Source organism: Gouania willdenowi (assembly GCF_900634775.1).
Source record: "Gouania willdenowi chromosome 24 unlocalized genomic scaffold, fGouWil2.1 scaffold_320_arrow_ctg1, whole genome shotgun sequence".
In the NCBI taxonomy this organism is placed as follows: Eukaryota; Metazoa; Chordata; class Actinopteri; order Blenniiformes; family Gobiesocidae; genus Gouania; species Gouania willdenowi.
Window position 1 is genome coordinate 664,529 of NW_021144848.1, and position 19,839 is coordinate 684,367.

The window sequence follows — 19,839 nt, forward strand, 5'->3', positions numbered from 1 at the left end:
GAACAATATGCAGTAATTATTATCAAAGTGCCTTGAATACAATTCAAACATTTTTTTTTTTATCTTTCAATTTTTTACTATAGCCTTACCTCCATTTTGCCCTTTTTATGCCTTAGCTTACCACCATTTTGTCATTATTATGCCTTACCTCCATTTTGCCCTTTTTTATGCCATACTATAGCCTTACCTCTATTTTGTCCTTTTTTATGCCTTACTATAGCCATACCTCAATTTTGCCCTTTTTTATGCCTTACCTCAATTTTGCCATTTTTTTATGCCTTATTATAGCCTTACCTCTTTTTTGTCCTTTTTTATGCCTTACTATAGCCTTACTTCCATTTTGCCATTTTTTAAGCCTTATTATAGCCATACCTCCAATTTTGCCCTTTTTTAATGCCTTACTATGGCCTTACCTCCATTTTGCCCTTTTTATGCCATACTATGGCCTTACCCATATTTTGCCCTTTTTATGCCTTATAGCCTTACCTCCATTTTGCCCTTTTTATGCCTTACTATTGCCTTACCCTTATTTTGCCCTTTTTATGCCTTATAGCCTTACCTCCATTTTGCCATTTTTTATGCCTTATTATAGCCTTACCTCCATTTTGCCCTTTTTATGCCTTACTATGGCCTTACCTCCATTTTGCCCTTTTTATGCCTAACTGTATATAGTTAGGCACAAAAAGGGCAAAATGGAGGTAAGGCCATAGCCTTACCTCCATTTTGCCCTTTTTATGCCTTACTATGTATGGCCTTACCTCCATTTTGCCCTTTTTATGCCGTACTATGGCCTTACCTCCATTTTGCCCTTTTTTATGCCTTACTATGTCCTTACCTCCATTTTGCCCTTATTTATGCCTTACTATAGCCTTACTTCCATTTTGCCATTTTTTAAGCCTTATTATAGCCATACCTCCAATTTTGCCCTTTTTTAATGCCTTACTATGGCCTTACCTCCATTTTGCCTTTTTTATGCCTAACTATATATAGTTAGGCATAAAAAAGGCAAAATGGAGGTAAGGCCATAGCCTTACCTCCATTTTGCCATTTTTATGCCTTACTCTGGCCTTACCTCCATTTTACCCTTTTTATGCCGTACTATGGCCTTACCTCCATTTTGCCCTTTTTATGCCGTACTATGGCCTTACCTCCATTTTGCCATTATTTTGCCTTACCTCCATTTTGCCCTTTTTATGCCTTACTATAGCTTTACCTCAATTTTGCCCTTTTTTATGCCTTATAATAGCCATACCTCCAATTTTGCCCTTTTTTAATGCCTTACTATGGCCTTACCTCCATTTTGCCCTTTTTATGCCTTATAGCCTTACCTCCATTTTGTCCTTTTTATGCCTTACTATTGCCTTACCCTTATTTTGCCCTTTTTATGCCTTTTAGCCTTACTTCCATTTTGCCATTTTTTAAGCCTTATTATAGCCATACCTCCAATTTTGCCCTTTTTTAATGCCTTACTATGGCCTTACCTCCATTTTGCCCTTTTTATGCCTTACTATGGCCTTACCTCCATTTTGCCCTTTTTATGCCATACTATGGCCTTACCTCCATTTTGCCCTTTTTATGCCTTACTATAGCTTTACCTCAATTTTGCCCTTTTTATGCCTTACTATAGCCTTACCTCTATTTTGTCATTATTATACCTTACCTCAATTTTGCCCTTTTTTTTGCCTTACTATAGCCTTACCACCATTTTGTCATTATTATACCTTACCTCAATTTTGCCCTTTTTTTTTACCTTACTATAGCCTTACCTCTATTTTGTCATTATTATGCCTTACCTCCATTTTGCCCTTTTTATGCCATACTATAGCCATACCTCAATTTTGCCCTTTTTTATGCCTTACCTCAATTTTGCCATTTTTTTATGCCTTATTATAGCCTTACCTCTATTTTGTCATTATTATGCCTTACCTCTATTTTGTCCTTTTTTATGCCTTACTATAGCCATACCTCAATTTTGCCCTTTTTTATGCCTTACCTCAATTTTGCCATTTTTTTATGCCTTATTATAGCCTTACTTCCATTTTGCCATTTTTTAAGCCTTATTATAGCCATACCTCCAATTTTGCCCTTTTTTAATGCCTTACTATGGCCTTACCTCCATTTTGCCCTTTTTATGCCATACTATGGCCTTACCCTTATTTTTCCCTTTTTATGCCTTATAGCCTTACCTCCATTTTGCCCTTTTTATGCCTTATTATTGCCTTACCCTTATTTTGCCCTTTTTATGCCTTATAGCCTTACCTCCTTTTTTTCCCTTTTTTAATGCCTTACTATAGCCTTACCTCTATTTTGTCCTTTTTTATGCCTTACTATGGCCTTACCTCCATTTTGCCCTTTTTATGCCGTACTATGGCCTTACCTCCATTTTGCCCTTTTTATGCCTTACTATGGCCTTACCTCCATTTTGCCCTTTTTATGCCGTATATGGCCTTACCTCCATTTTGCCCTTTTTATGCCGTATATGGCCTTACCTCCATTTTGCCCTTTTTATGCCGTACTATGGCCTTACCTCCATTTTGCCATTATTTTGCCTTACCTCCATTTTGCCCTTTTTTTGCCTTACTATGGCCTTACCTCAATTTTGCCCTTTTTATGCCTTATTATAGCCATACCTCCAATTTTGCCCTTTTTTAATGCCTTACTATGGCCTTACCTCCATTTTGCCCTTTTTTTGCCTTACTATAGCCTTACCTCTTTTTTGTCCTTTTTTATGCCTTACTATAGCCTTACCTCTATTTTGCCCATTTTTATGCCTTTCTATAGCCTTACCACCATTTTGTCATTATTATGCCTTACCTCCATTTTGCCCTCTTTATGCCTTACTATAGCCTTACCTCCATTTTGCCATTTTTCTATGCCTTATTATAGCCTTACCTCCATTTTACCCTTTTTAATGCCTTACTATGGCCTTACCTCTATTTTGTCCTTTTTTAAGCCTTACTATAGCCTTACCTCCATGTTGCCAATTTTTATGCCTTACCTTTTTTTTGTCCTTCTTTATGCCTTACTATTGCCTTACCTCTGTTTTGAGGTATTTGAATTTTTTTTGCCCTTTTTATGCCTTATCTTGGTTTTGAGGTGTTTCAATTTTTTTATTTACCCATTTTGATGCCTTACTTGAGCCTTTCCTTCGTTTTGCCCTTTTTTATGCCTTAAAATTACCTTACCTCCGTTCTGAGACGTTTGAAATTTGTATGCCCTTTTTGATGCCTTACTATAACATTACCTCCGTTTTGCCCTTTATTGCCTTACTATATAGCCTTATTTTCGTTTTGAGGCGTTTGAAATTTTTTTGCCCATTTTGATGCCTTACTATAGTTTACGTTTGTTTTGATGTGTTTGAAAAAAATTGCCCTTTTCAATGCCTTAACTATAGCCTTAAATTCGTTTTGTCCTTTTTATGCCTTAGCCTCACCTCCATTTTGCCTTTTTTATGTCTTACCTTTCCGCCGTTTTGAGGTGTTTGAAATTTTTTCGCCCATTTTGTTGCCTCACTATAGCTTTAAAATTGTTTTGAGATGTTTGAAATTTTTTTGTCCTTTTTATTGCCTTAAAATAACCTCCATTTTCAGAAGTTTAAATTTTTTTGCCTTACCTCCATTTTGAGGCTTTTGAGAATTTTTCGCCCTTTTTTATGGCTAACTAGCCTTACCTCCATTTTGCCATTTTTTATGCCTTACCATAGTTTTACCTCTGTTTTGAGGGGTTTTTAAAATGTTTCGCTCCTTTTGATGCCTTATGATAGCCTTACCTCTATTTTGCCCTTTTATATGCTCTACTAAGGCCTTACCTTCGTTTTGAGGCATTTGAATTTTTTTACCCTTTTTGGTGCTTTTTTATAGCCTTGCCTTTATTTTACCCTTTTTTATGCCGTACTATAGTATTACCTCTGTTTCGAGCCGTTTGAAATTTTTGACGCCTTACTATGGCCTTTTGCCCTTTTATTTGCCTTACTTCCGCTTTGAGGAATAGTCACTTAAATAAACTTGTGTTTTACTCTAATGTGCAGTTTTTTGGCTGAAAACAAGAATGTGTGGATAGCAAAATAAAATCACTAAAGTGATCAGCTGTGCTGTAGAGTCTAACTTTCCAGTTTGGGAAAATAAACCACAAATACAATTAAAAAGTAAATTATCTGAACTTCAATTACAATTCAATTATGATTAAATGAGCCACAGATTTTTTCCAATCACAGTTACAATTATAAATGTCATAGTTCCAATTAATTATCAACTATGCGATGACGCAGCTTTTGTAGATGTTTCTTTGTACTTTTACTCAAAGGAATGAAGAACAAATATTTGTATGAAAGGACAAGATGAGGAGAATATATGATACTTTGGATTCTGCTGAAAATACTTCTGTTTTTTTGTAACAATGGTCTGCCAGTTTTGCACAACAGGGGGGCGGGGCTATTCACAGACGGCTATAAAAGCCATTAATCATGCAGACATGACAGAAAACAGCCTGACTTTTCTCTCCATCAGAAACGTGAGTATCTGCATGATTGTGATGAGATGTGTTTCAGCTGATAAATGTTCTCTCTCATGTTTTTAGGATGAAGTTGCTCGTCGTGCTCCTGGTCATAACTCTGGTCGTCTTCATGGCCGAACCCGGCGACGCCTTCCTCCACCACATTTTCCACGGGATCGTGCGAGGTGAACAAACACACAGCGTCTGGCCTTTTTACTCTTTTATTTTGAAAGTTTACCAACATTTATTTATCCAGATCTTTTGTTGTATGATTTTTATGATGCATCACCAAATGCAACATTGGACAGATTTAAATATAAAACTATATCTGAAAGTCTCTAAAAAAATGATGGCCATTTAGATAAAAGTAAATATTACAGGTTTTTCTAATTAAAAGTTAACAGTAGTTGTGTTACAATAACAGCAAAGTTTGAAATTTTAAATATGTATTTGATAAATGATAAAGAACTTTTTGTTGCGTCTGAATAAGTGAATCCAGAAAAAAAGAAAAAAAAAGTTTACACGAGACATAAAAACATGCATGTCAGAAAAAACACATAAAAAAACAAAAAAAAAGAAAATAAATGTTAAAAATACACAAAATGACCCAAAAAATTACATAAAATGACTCCTAAAAATACAAATACAAAAATACAACAAAAACATGCAAATTGTAAACAAAAATTAACATATATATATATATATATATATATATATATATATATATATATGTTGACTCAAAAAAAGCAACATTACAAAACCACAACAAAAATACATAATGTCAAAAGAAATACACAAAATGACTTAATTAAATTTGAAATGTAAATGATAAATAATTTTTAAAAAAATAACAAAAATACTATAAAATACACAAAAAAACTAAACAAAATTACTCCTACAAAACATGACATTAAAAATGAAAAAACAAAAAATAAATAACTACTGCGTTACCATGCATAACATTACAAAAAAATACAGAAAAAAACTCAAACACATTTTTAAAAAAAATGCACAAAAATAAATTCACAACATGACCAAAAAAAAACAAAAAAAAACATTAAAATTACTCTAAAAACACACTTAATGTCAGAATAAATACATAAAATACTTCAGGCAGTGAAGTAAGACTAGCTTCAAGTTTTAAATTTGAAATAAAATTTTGCATGAAATATTTCATAAAAAATAAATTTAAATAATAAATATATAAATAACCAGTGCATCACTTTCTAACCCTGTTTTTTTTTTTCTTTTCCATGTAATGAAGGCTTCCACGCGTAAGCAGCGTTCTCTCTATCATCTAACATCTCTGTGTGTGTGTTCCTCCTGTGCTGAGTTTGTCTCTCCTCTCTGTTCCCATCCATCAGCCTGATCCATGGGAGCCAGCCGATAGATGTGACCTACGACCTGGACAGGGATGTGGTTGACTAGACCACACACGTCTACGTCTGTCCGTTGGACGCAGAGAAAACTTTAGCTCTGAAATGTGAAGCCACCGATAGCTGAAGATAAATAAACGCAGCCGCCAGAAGAAATGTCTGTTCTTTGAAATAAAAGCTTTATTGCGCTTTGATGCATCAAAACACTTGTTTTTGTGCCTCATTTAACACATTTCATACACTGGAACCTATGGTCTACAAAGACGTTTGTTCTTGGTCAATAGTAATATTTCATATCACTGCTTTATGCAGGAAACACAGCATTTTACAAACTCCTAGCCCTGATTAGCAGCTTACGAACAACGTTTGAAGGACCCAGATTGGACTAATGGTTGAATTTCTATGAATATTTTTACTAAACATAAGCCCTTTATGATCTGCTCCTGTCTTCTTAAGCACAGCTAAAAAGAAAAGCATTTAATCTCCTCATTGGTTTGTTCATTTGATGTGAGTTTTAAAAATGTTGTTGATTCGGTACCTGACCCTAATATAGAAAAGTTTGGTCAAATTATTCCCAGCGGTTATTCTGTTATGCTACATTTTTTAAAGGTAATGCTTGTGTGGCTGGTTTCTCACTCCTCCCCAAACTGGTCCTCGGTGTCAGGTTACACACACACACACACACACACACACACACACACACACACACACTATAGCGAGCGCTAGTACTTCGCTTCAAAAGGGGCGTGGCCATTACATCTATTTTGCGTGGCGTAGATCTGGAAATGTGCCTCTGAGTCTGAATTGAGGCTAAAACGCACACTTTGGAAACAGTATAAAACCTCCTAAAAATGGGTTTCCAATGGATTAAAGCATTTTTAATGGTCGTTGGGTTTCTTTATTTTCTATTAAGAATAACTTTTTATCATGCCATATGCTATAGGACTTTAGATGTCTTTCTTCATTGACAAAGATCATGAACACTAAACAAAATGTCTACACACAAAGAAAGCCTAAAAATGAAAGCATTGAGTTATTAGACTGCATTAGATACGATGACGGGAACAATGTAGTATGGAACTAAAGTTAGAAAATAATGATTAAAGTCAGCATGTGAAGGGGAGCAGAGCCAAAAAAAAAAAATATTTAAATATTTTGCTTATTTGTTTCCTTTTAACCCACTTTACAAGGGTGTTATTTAAAAATTTCCTCAATTCTGTTTCAGAATTTACCATTTGCACATCATTCCGGCTCAGTTTACTAATTTCAATTTCACCGTCTTTCCGGCTAATAAACTTTCCAAAATCATATCAAATATCTTAAAAAGGGTCAACTACAACAACTGGTACAGAGATTCATTCCAGCCAGGTCTCAGTTTTATAGAAATCTGCAGGTTAGGAGCTTTATTGACTCCCGTCTTGTTGGCCTACATCCCTTCTGAACAAAATATTTAAATTTAAACTAGAGTTCAAACGTACTGCGAGTACCATCTTTAAGTTATTAGATACACACAAACAAACATCACTCAAAACAATAAAGATTAAATGGGAACTAGACATAAGTGAGTAACTTTCAGATGAGCTCTGGCAACTGATAAAATGCAGAATCTTTTCAAGCTCTATATTCCTCAAACACTGTGTGATTCAATTCAAAATTGTGCACCGCCTTCACTGGTCTAAAGCAAAACTGACCACATGTGACTGATGTCGTCAAGAACCAGCCACTTTAATAAAACACATGTTTTGGGAATCTGTTTTTAAAACTCTGTAAACAATGTATAATACTACAGTGGAACGGGTCCATTTATTGCTGTGTTTAGAGTGATTGTGAGAGCTGCCATTTTAGGTGAGAAAATGCTACGCTATGTCCTGAGGATGTGGAAGACGTCCACCAGATTGGAATTATGAGAAGGTCTTCTGCTGATTGGAAGTGGCATTTTCCTGATTTATCGCAAAGTCCGCATTATGTTGGCAGCATTATTGGAAAGCCGCTACTCATCGATGGATAGGGCCGAACTCTCAGAACTCTCAGATGGAATCCACCATGGTAAACTTTTAAGGAGGAGTGGAGAGTTTGTGTCTTGGGAAACGGCCACAATATTGGATTATTTGGATATGAATGACCAGGAACAACAGGGCTGGTAGTCAATGTTGTGGAAAGCCCGTCTGAAAACAACTTATCTTCATTCGTCCCCCTGAGATGAAAAGCCTGTTCCTTCACACTTCCATGGGTGGTATGTTGATTCAACGCTCTCTGAGCTTCCCCTCACTTTCCCATGAACACCTGGGATCTTCGTCTCGGCTAACAAACTCTCGAGGTCATCTTTAAGACAACGCCGTCCCACGTCATCGGCATTGGAGATGAGCTGTGAGCGACTGCAGCAGAGTCTCAGAAAACAGGCACACGCTCACACTTTCACACACAACCCGTTTTTTAGCACCATTGTCTCCAGCCCCAACCCGTCCCCCTTCCCTGCAGATGGCAGCAGGAGGCAGCTATGCGCCACCCTGTGGCTGACCCATCCCCCTGGTGCTAACGTGCTGTTGTCTTGAATTGATTGTTGTTTTGTTTTGGTGCATGTACGCTGAGGAGGTTTTTTCCTAGTTTCATACTGTTCTCCCCAATAGGGAATTGAGTTTAAAGCCTGCCTTTTCCCCTCACCTCTCCTCCTGTTGTTCTCCCACGTTCCCATCTAAAACACAGGGCCTTGTGGCGACCCACCGTTCTCCCACTCCTGTCCTCCCATGTTAAATGTGCTATATGTGATTGTCTTTTCATGTTTTCTTGGATGGAATGAAACTGAAATGAAATGTTGTTCTGATTCAGACACACACAGACAGCGCTGCTCACAGCTTACCTGACGCTGTCGTGGACCGCCACCAGACCAGACCCCCACCCAACAAAAAAACACAAACACGTTGACCGAGATGAAAATGCAGCAACAATTATGAACTGGAAACCGAACTAAAGCTAACCCACCGAAACACAGGCTAGGCTAAGAGCTAACGCTAACGACTTCATAAAAGTTAGAGAGCAGTAAAAAGAACACGGCATACCGTCATCAAACCACAAAGAGCTACTGATTTACTTTATTGTAAGATTTAACACTTGTATGGAAGGATAAAAGCTAACATTTCATTTTATTTCATTTTCATTTCATCTTATTTGCACAAATAACAAGACAAAATGAATACAGTGGTTAAAAGAACATAACTGTGCAGGAGAGAGTGAGAAGACCATTTGAGGTCTCATAAGACCACCTACCCAAAGTCAATTTAAACAAAAACAGGCATGAGGAGGTAGGTCAATATTTTAAATATATATATATATACACATATTTAAAGATTACTGGTGTATTAACATTAACATCTGTATTTTAAAAGATAGTCTTTAAAACAAGACATAAATGATTCCAGAGTGAAGGTCCTCTATATTTGAGTGTATTTTGTCTGGCAGATGCAAATCTCTACAATGCCATATCACACGTTGTGTGAAATAAATGTTAGCATAAAACTAGCATCACTATTAATCCATCCCAACTTACGAAACACAATATTTTTAGTTATATTTCACATGTTCACAGACAAAGCCAATCCCATTAGACAGTAATGTAACTATTGTGATTATTACAAATAAATATCCTGTTATTATTGATTAAATCATTAAGTCTGATCTGGTTTAATTTGAGGAAATCTGAGTCATATGTATCAACCATAACTTTATGTAACTCGTTATCAGATATAAAATAAATAAGATTCAGCAGCAGTGGTTTATATTAGACAGTAAAAACACTAGGGCTCCTGAGGGACCCTCACATGGTCCATGCGGGCTACCTGAGGGGCACGGGCACCATGTTGGTGACCCCCGCGTTAGACATTCAATCACCTGTTTTCCAGTAAAATAAATAGCGTGTAAATGTGTGATATTGTCCCTAAAACATGCAGGAGAAGTATTTCTGTATGTGTGTTTGTGAGAGATGTTTGTAAAAACCTTTGAGTTGATTTTTTTTTCATGTCCTGCTGTAAACAGTGTGTTTATCTTCACACTCACACACAGATGTCATGCAGCGCTGCTTTTACTTCTCCTTTCTGTCAGCGTCTCGGTGTGAAACGTATCTCTCAGCATCAACGTGTGTGTGTGTGTGTGCGTGCGTGCGTGCGTGCGTGCGTGTGTGCGTGTGTTACTAACGTAGCTCATGGTGGTTTTGTATGACTTATATGTCCAAACCAAACTCTTCAACTAATTGAATGTCAGTGAACAATGTTTGGTTGCTAACACATTTGTCACTAAAATCGGTGAAATGGCCACGCCCCTTTTTAAGCGAACTACTAGCACCCGCTATGACTGTATCGCCAGAACCATGGAACCCATAACGCTGTGTGACCACAGTGCAAAATCAGACTGGTGAGACTGGTGCAGGGTCCGTGACAAACCTGACTCAGCTATGTTTTGAAATAAGAAAAGCTGTCATATGCTGAGTTTGCGGGGGGCAGGGGGGCATTGCCCCCCCCCCCATGCTTTTATCTCCAGCAGACTGGACTATTGTAATGGTCTTCATCAAACATCTACAGCTGGTTCAGAACGCTGCAGCTCAGGTCTGAACCAGAACAAAGAGATCAGAACACATTACTCCAGTTTTAAAGTCTTTACACTGGCTCACAGTCAGCCTCAGAATAGACTTTAAAGTTCTGCTGCTGCTGGTGTACAAATCTGTGAATGGGTTTGGTCCAGAATACATCAGTGACATGTTAGACAGGTATGAACCCAGCAGGTCTCTCAGATCTATGGACACAGGTCAGATAGTGGAGCCTAGAGCTCACAGTAAACATGGTGATGCTGTGTTTAGTTGTTATGCTGCAAAGAAGTGGAACAAACTGCAGCAGAGCTGAAGTCAGCATCACATGTGAACATTTTTAAATCAAAGTTAAAGGAACTTTTTTTCTCTACTGCATATGATTGAGAGAGAGATTTATGGTCATGTTGTTGATGTAATGATGATTTTACTGATGATTTTAATTGATTTTACTGATGATTTTAAATGTTCTTATTGATTTTAAACAATTGAATGTTTTATCATGTAAAGCACATTGAGTTGCGTTGAGTATGAAATGCGCTATACAAATAAATTTGCCTTGCCTTATCAAAAGTTTTCATTTAAATTTTCCCAAATTCCATCGAAAAATAAAATTCTTAATATAACGTACATAATATACACATATGTTAAGAGAATGAGCAAACCCTGCACTCAGTGCATATTTGTTTCCTCTCCCGCGACAACATTGGCGTCCACCGGCCACGGGAGCACATAGACAATCAGCGAAGGTGGAGTTACATTGTTAGAGACTTTTAATGCCATAATCTACGTTGTTGGACATTTAAATGCTTTTAATCCATATGGATCCTTTTATTCTATTCTAAGGTTGTTTACCTTAGTGATTCCTGCCTTTTTATAAAACATATATATATATATATATATATATATATATATATATATATATATATATATATATATATATATATATATGCTGCTCCTCAGCTTGTTGAAGGCAGTGAGAACAGTTCCCAGACTGGAGGACGATAATTAGCATCATTATACATCTACAACAGGATTCACTGTGTGCTGTTAGCTGTAAGTAAATCATCCAGAAAAACACAACAATGCTCGCTGGGACAGTGAGCGTCACATTCTAGGGATTCTGAGGAGGAAAAGACCACCAAAATGACAATAAAAACATGCAAAAAATTACTCCCAAAGATTGCACTTCTTGTAGTGTTAAGCTTAAAAGTGTTAAAAATGGGGGGAGGGGGCCTTTTGGTAATGTAATTTAAAAAGTAGGAACAATTCATTTAAACTGGCAAATTAAATTTGATGGAGAAGTGTCAGATATTGGAGTATAATGCAGCAAAAATGCATTAAAAATAGCAAAAATATGGCAAGAAAAAGAGATGAAAATGGGTTAAAATGTGGCAAGTTTGGTGTAGCTGCAGAAAGAAGGCAAAAATAAGCCAAAATTGTAATATATATATTCTTAAGTTTCTTGAATGGTAAATGGACTAGATTTTATATAGAGCTTTATCACCACTGAAACAGTCTCAAAGCGCTTTACATATCAGCTCATTCACCCAATCACTCACATTCACACACCAGTGGGACAGGACTGCCATGCAAGGCGCTAGTCGACCAATGGGAGCAACTTAGGGTTCAGTGTCTTGCCCAAGGACACTTCGACACATAGTCAGGTACTGGGATTGAACCCCCAACCTCTTGATCAGAAGACGACCCACTACCACCTGAGCCACGGTCGCCCATGAAGGCATCTGGCGATCCCCCCCCAGTGTCTTGTGACCTCAAATGGGATCCTGACCCCAAGGTTGAGAACCCCTGCTTTAGAGAAGTACCATCAGCCATTTCCACAAACTAAACATCATTACTAATGGTGAGGTGACAACACACGTGTGAAATAAACAAATGAAAATAAGGAAGTGTTTTATCTATGATGAGGTTGCATTAACATGATCCTGTTTCACTGAGAGGAACCTGAGATCTGACTCATGTTGAGGAGTTGAACCCATAAAAACCTGAGCAGCTGAACCCTGAACGACGACGTGGTCTGAGTGTTTGAGTCGTGGTCGGGTAAGTCACACTAGAAGCTTTTTGTAACGATGACTAAACAGTGACTTTTAACATGGATGCTTGTGTTCAGGATGAAGTTGTTCGTGGTGTTTGTCCTCCTGACGCTGATCGTCCTCGCCGTGGAGCCTGGAGAGTGTAAGAAAAAGGGGAAGAAAGGAAAAAAGTACGGCACGAAAGCCTGGAAAGGCTCCAGCAAAATGTGCAAGAAAGGTCAATCAATCACACCTGTCACACCTTTGTGTAGTTTGGTGGATTTTAGTCACATTTGATCCCTTTTTATTATTGTTTTGTGGGGTTTTAGCATCATTTTGTGTGTTTTACTGTCATTTTGTGTCATTTTAGTTGTTGTTTTGTGTTTTTTTCTGTCATTTAATGTATTTAAATTAAATAAATGAATTTTCTTTTTGTTTTTGTCATTTTGTGGGTTTTCAGAGTCCCTTTATGTATTTTCTGTTGTTTTGTGTATTGTTCTGTAATTTTGTGTACTTGAGGTGACATTTTGGGGGTTTTGTGGGCTTTTAAGAGTCATTTTGTATAATTTTAGTTGCTGTTGTGTGGATTTTTCTGTCATTTAATGTATTTAAATTGACGTTTAATTTGTTTTTGTTCTTTAGTTGGTTTTCAGAGTCCCTTTGTGTATTTTCTGTTGTTTTGTGTATTGTTCTCTAATTTTGTGTACTTGACTTGACTTTTTTGTTGTTTTGTGGGCTTTTGAGAGTCATTTGTGTATTTTCTGTTGTTTTGTGTGTTTTACTGTCATTTGTGCAATTTAGTTGCTCTTCTGAGTGTGTTCCTGTAAATAAAAGGATTCAAATTTAAAATGTATTTGGTTTTTTGTTTGTTTTGTGGGCTTTTAAGAGTCATTTTGTGCATTTTGTGTTGTTTGTTTTACTGTCATTTTGTGCAATTTTAGTTGCTGTTTTGTGATTTTTTTTCTTTCATTTAATATATTTAAATTGACATTTTATTTTTTGTTTTTTGTTGTTTTTCAGAATCCCTTTGTGTATTTTCTGTTGTTTTGTGCATTTTACTGTCATTTTGTGTAATTTTAGTTGCTCTTCTGAGTGTGTTCCTGTAAATATAATGATTTAAATTTAAATTGTATTTGTTTTTATTGTTTTGTGGGGTTTTTTTTTAGCATCATTTTCTGTATTTCGTGTTGTGTGTTTTACTGTCATTTTGTGTAATTTTCGTTGCTGTTTTGTGTCTTTTTTTTGGTCATTTAATGTTCTTAAATTGACATTTTATTTGTTTCTGTTGTTTTTTGTGTTTTACAGGTAATTTTGTGTAATTTTATTGGCTGTTTTGTGTCTTTTTCTTTCATTTAATTTATTTAAATTGACATTTTATTCTTTGTCTTTTGATGTTTTGTTGGTTTTCAGAGTTCTTTGTGTATTTTCTGTTGTGTTGTGTGTTTTTCTGTCATTCTGTGTAATTTTAGTTGCTGTTTTGTGTATTTTTCTGTAATTTTCTGTATTTGAGTTGATTTTGTTTTTTGTTTAAGAGTAATTTTGTGTATTGTCTTGTGTTTTGTTCGTCGACGTTTGACTCACTTCCGTGAGTTGTTCAGTTTGAATAATGCTGAATAAATCTGTGCCTGTTCAGGTTCTAAGTACAAGACTGCGCTCAACGCCGTGAGGTAAGAATATTAACGGTGTCGGTAGAACACCAGCTTTACTTTCGGGGATGAAAGCAAATGTTTCCTTTGATCAGGGACGTGATCGTGGAGGGAAGCTCAGGGGAAGACTTTCTAGTCTGAAGTCGACTCAACATGTGCGAGAACGAGCGTCTGATAGCACGCGTTTAATCACGTGCAGCATGGATTGATGCGGTGAAATGAATAAAAGCATGAAATAAAAAATAAACCTGCTTTTTGATTCCTGTTGATGTTTGACATGAACTAAAACATACATTATCTTATTTCTACATACATATACATACACACATATATACAGTATGTGGGAATGCATTACAACAAACAAAGAGAATACAAGATAATTATTGAAAATTGAGGCACAAAAATTAAATAAAAATGTTAATATCTATAAAGTTTTTCCATCGTTGCATTACAAGTCTGTTTATTACATAATGACAAAAGTTGAAGGATTGCAGATCAGAGGTGGTGAGGTTGTAAATATCAGTGAGTCAAATAAAACACAAAATCTCACACTGAAAAAAAAATCCTGAGATTAATTGTAATATTTTGATCATACTGTTTGTATAAGGTAAAGGTGTGTTAGCGTGTGCAAAGATAAACAGACATAATTATGTGTGAAATAAAACAAAACCACTGACTGTTTCTTACTGCTTCTCTGAAGCATCAAAATAATTAAACACATCAACTAATTATTACATTTTAAAGACTTCTGATTTGTACTTTCATATTTTCCAAAATGTCCCTATAATTAGCTTTTCTCTAATTACAGTAGATGTCATCACTGGCTATTAAACTTTCCAAAACCTTACCAACAACGCTTAATGGGATTAATTGAGTTCAATATTATTGATAATTTAGTATTTTTCTGATTAGAAGTGCAAAAGGGAATGTCAAATAAAAATAAGAATCTTTTTTAGTGCAAAAATATGACATTTCTGTTCATTTGCTACACATTCTATCACACGTATTACACTGAAAAACACTATATGTAACTACAGGAAGTTTATTTACAAAGTCATATTTTTAAATGACAAATATCTACATGTGAATAATAGTGTTTCACTGGTCAATGTGTTACTTTAAAGCTGTACTGTACACCGTTCTCAACTGTTTTAAGTGCGTTACACACATTTATCTTACAAAAATAAATTTTAAAAAAGTTTACAAAAATATATGCTTTTATTTGATAATAAAGTAATTTAGGCAGAAGATCTTTTTCTGTCTTTCACCGACTAATACAGATTTTTTTATATTTTATATATTTAAACATGTAATTCTCCTTTGAATAACAACTTTTGGGGTTTTTGGATAAAAAACCTCAAACCAAGACAAATAAATGATTCAGTAATGGTTGGTTGTCCTGAGGTCAGAGGAACCAGTGATGAATGAGAGGTAATGATTGACACAAAGAAAAATAAATAGTATTTTCTCATAAAGAAGTCATTCTGCCACCTTGTGGTTCCTTGCAGTAGTGCACGGTTTCAAAGTCTAATTTCTGGCCTTTTAAATAAGCAGCTTTTCTTTATTTTGCAACATGTTTCCAGTTCACAACCTCAGTCACTAATGTTTTACTTTGTGTTACAGACAATGATGATCTAGTATACACAGCTTTGTGCAGATCCTTTCTTAGTAGATTTTACGGTTATATTCAGGGTAAATTATCATTAAAATGACACCGAATACAAGTAATTCACATGAAAAGAATATGTACCTCAAAAAAAAAAAATTCATGTTTCCATTACAGAGATACAAGCACAAGAATAATGAACATTTTAAATGGAGTTTGGTGTATTGTCCTGTGTGCAGGAGGCACGTCCAGGTGATGCAGCAAAGAACACTCCCTCAACGACATTAAATACCCAAAAAACTATATGATATAATACCATATGTTTATGCTTATTAATCACGTGTTTTACCTTATAAGAAGTTTGTTTTAACCTCCAGCCAGATTCCTTTGAGTTTTCCCTAAATATAAGGGCGACTAGTGTGTTCACCTGTCTGCAGCCTTCTTTTCCTCTTAGTTGTGGCCCCTCCCATTAAGGGGCGTGTATGTCTTAACTCTGCTCTGATTGTTGCCTTAAAGCTGCAGTCTGCAACACTTATGAAAGTTACTTTTTGTCATATTTTCTAAAGCTGTCACTATGTAAGGACAGCTTTATATTAAACTAGTTGTTTGTGTGAAAAAACACAGACTCATTGAGCTCCGCCCCCTGCTGCTTCTGCAGCCATTGGCAGATTGCCAGAATGCACCACGACCGAGCAAAAAAAACCAATCAGAGCCAGGATTGTGTTTGACGGACCGTCTGACAGCTGTGGCTCACAGGCCCCGCCCCTTTCCCGGAGCTAGAGCGCCGTCTTTTTTACAGTGTATGGTCTGGAGGAGTAGAAGATGGAATTGGTGACTTTTCTGCTTGATTTACATTATGTTTGATTTGTAATTGTTACACTAGAACTCTGTGGTGCATGTGTTGTTTGTGTGTGTGCGCAGCAGTCTCCGTGTGGGCTGCTGTAAGTGACACTGTGTTGCTGCTGCTGCTGCTGCTGAGGTGTGTGCACATAGAGAGAGAAAAGCACTGCAGTAATATGCTTTTAACAGAGCATGTTATATTACTGTGATGTTGCTGTTGGGCTAACGTTAGCTTGTTAGCTCCTCTGAGGGAGGGACTTTGGACAGTTTGGAGGCAGGGCAAGAGAGCAGCGGGGAGGGAGGGATCTGAAAGTCGCGGACTGCACCTTTAAAGCGGGGGTTCTCAATCTTGAGGTCAGGATCCCCGTACAAATATCTGTACTTTCTACTCGTTACATTTAAAAAAAAAAGAACTTGTTACTTTTAAGACCTTCAAAGATGACGTTACGATGGAAAAAGACGCAAAATGTTGGTAGTTTGAGTTTTTTTTCCAGGTCCCTTAGTTTTTTTGGTTATTTTTTTCAAGTTTTTAAAAATGTTAAACTCAAAGCTGCTTTGGGTTTAATTGATCATTTAAATTTTTTTTTCTTGACACATTTTATTTACAGTAGAAACGTTATCTAGATGAAATGTTAGATTCTCCAGGTGTTCATAAAGGGTCACATAAAGGGTTCCATGTTTTCTACAAGTTACTGGTTTAAAAACCCTGTCTCATTATCAGAGGTGGAAAACGTACTGGTATTCAGTATTCAAGTAAAAGTATAGATACTTGAATAAAAAATACTCTGGTAAAAGTAAAAGTATTGAAGTTGCTCCATTATTTGAGTAAAAGTAAAAAGTACATGTACAAGTACCCATCCATCCATCCATTTTCTTACCCGCTTATTCCCGTTTAACAGGGTCGCGGGGGTCTGCCGGTGCCAATCTCCGGCTCTCATAGGGCGCTTGGCGGGGGTACACCCTGGACAGGGCACCAGTCCATCACAGGGCAACAGAGACACAGACAACCATTCACTCTCTCATTCACTCCTATGGGCAATTTAGAGACTCCAATCAACCTTACAGTCATGTTTTTGGATTGTGGGAGGAAGCCGAAGTACCCGGAGGAAACCCACGCAGCACGGGGAGAACATGCAAACTCCACACAGAAAGGACCCAAGTGTCCACCCCAGGGCTTGAACCCAGGACCTTCTTGCTGCGCCCTATGTACAAGTACAAGTACAACAAATGTTTCTTCAAAATTAACTAAGAGGGTTTTTAAACCAGCAAATTCCATATATATATATATATACAGTATATATATAGGTAATGCACAAATACCAGAAAAAACTACTTAAGTACAGTAACAAAGTATTTGTACTCTGTTACATGTCACCTCTGCTTATTATTGAAGGGACATTTGTTTTACTTTTATACTTTTATACTTAAAGCGACGCAGCGTAACTTTTGACCACTAGGGGCGCTAGACCTGTAACTTTCACGTCAAGCGCCCCTAGTGGCCACAAGCGCTGCAGCACTATCGCAAAAATGAACAAACAGTCAAAAGACAAGGGAGGCTGGCTCGACCGATTGTGTATGCAGACACTAGTTGACCTGTTGGTTGAAGAGATTTCATCAACTCACTATTAAAGAAAAGTAAAGTTAGTTTTACGCAAGTAGGAATCTGTCGCTTTCATGAAATGTCTGAAGGTGCGTTCACACCGAACGTGACTGAAGTGATTAGATTACATTCAAACCAATGTAAATGACATGACCTCAAGTTTCCCCCCGCAAAGCGACGTGACTTGTGGGATTTGAGCGACTAGGTTGAAAAACTTGAACTTTTTAAACGACTTGAAGTGACAACTTCACTGTCTGTAGAGCGAAGGCAGTAGCCCCTCCCACCCGCTACAGTGAGACGGCTGCAGCAGAGGGCTGTACTACACTTCCTCAATTTATCGAATAAGCCTACATTCTGAGTGAACTCATCCTTTAGTAACGCCGTAAGTTGATCATCGTCTATGAGAAGTACTGTAAACACAAAGTTCACAGTGTGCCTTTAAGTACATTTAGTAGCATATACTTTGTTACTTTGTTACTGTTCAAATAATGGAGCAACATCAACACTTTTCCTTTTACCAGAGTATTTATTTTATTCTAGTATCTATATTTTTACTTGAATACTGAATACTAGTACTTTTTCTACCTCTGTAGAGATGTTTAAATGTGATGGTTAATAATAGTAATAATGGTTAATAATGGTAATAATGGATCAATGATGGTGAGGACGTGTAATGTTCACCAGCAGGTGGAGCTATTGGGTCATTGAATGTGTCTCAGCGACATAAGCTTTGGTTTTATTGTAAAAAAAAATCACCATTTTTACACATTTTCTAAGAGTTTCTAATGATATGCCAATAGTAACGCATTTTGATTACTTTAACTTTAATATTATTTCAAATTGCTACAGTAAAATCTTGTTTATTGATGACTTATTAAAGATTTAGCCTTATCGATCAAAACATCATTTCATCTACTTATACTGCGATTATTTCAGATTATTTCAATATTTGAATAATTATAAAAACGAATAATTGCCATAGTTTTATTTTCTATGTTATGATAAACCATGAGTATAATCTGTGCTTCTCAAAGTGTGTGGCGTGGACCCCTGGTGGGAAATAGAGGCATTACAGGTGGGCCGTGACAAACAGGAGGACATTTTCAATTTTATTAAAAACCTTTCTTCATTGACAATAAAGATAATTAATAACACTAAATAAATAATGAGAAGCTAAAAACGTAGCAGAAATTAAAAAAGCATTAAATGATTAGACTGCATTAGATATGTGAACTAAATGTTTTTATGCCAGTAATTTGTTTTTTAGTTTTAGATTTATTATGAAATATGACGTTATTTGTTCCCTGTTACTTTATTTCATACATGGACTGAATTTCATTTTTGGTTTTTTTTAAAGCTTTTTAACACAGATTGCAATGTAACAATGTTTCGATACAGGTGATTATTTAACTTTAGTTTTACATTTTAGATCGTGTGGCCCTCGGTTAGAGCTGCACAATTAATCAAATTTTAATTTATCATGATATTGGTTGCCACGATTAAATTAACTTGATCGTCAGCAATATTTAAATTAATAATACAGGCTCTGTGCTCTGTAATTATGTATTTATTCATGTATCCTTAGGTACATTTTAAATTCTTGGGTTTTTTTTATTTATTTTTTTTTAGTATAAATAAATTTTAAAGTTATATTTTGTACACGTATTGTTTATT

At 36.2% G+C, this 19,839-nt stretch overlaps 2 long non-coding RNA genes across 3 annotated transcripts; both read left to right on the top strand.

The window, feature by feature from the left end:
- The first annotated feature begins 4,536 nt into the window (after positions 1–4,536).
- On the top strand, positions 4,537–6,071 carry LOC114458297 (uncharacterized). The gene is made up of 3 exons (XR_003673016.1): positions 4,537–4,676; positions 5,756–5,765; positions 5,856–6,071. It is a non-coding gene; the product is annotated as an uncharacterized LOC114458297 (long non-coding RNA).
- A 6,214-nt stretch (positions 6,072–12,285) lies between these two features.
- LOC114458286 (uncharacterized) lies at positions 12,286–14,376 on the top strand. 2 transcript variants are annotated; one of them, XR_003673012.1, is made up of 5 exons: positions 12,286–12,304; positions 12,402–12,501; positions 12,572–12,711; positions 14,107–14,140; positions 14,215–14,376. It is a non-coding gene; the product is annotated as an uncharacterized LOC114458286 (long non-coding RNA). The 2 variants fall into 2 exon arrangements; XR_003673011.1 differs by lacking the exon at positions 12,286–12,304 and having other exon boundaries at positions 12,350–12,501.
- The last annotated feature ends 5,463 nt before the right edge of the window (positions 14,377–19,839 follow it).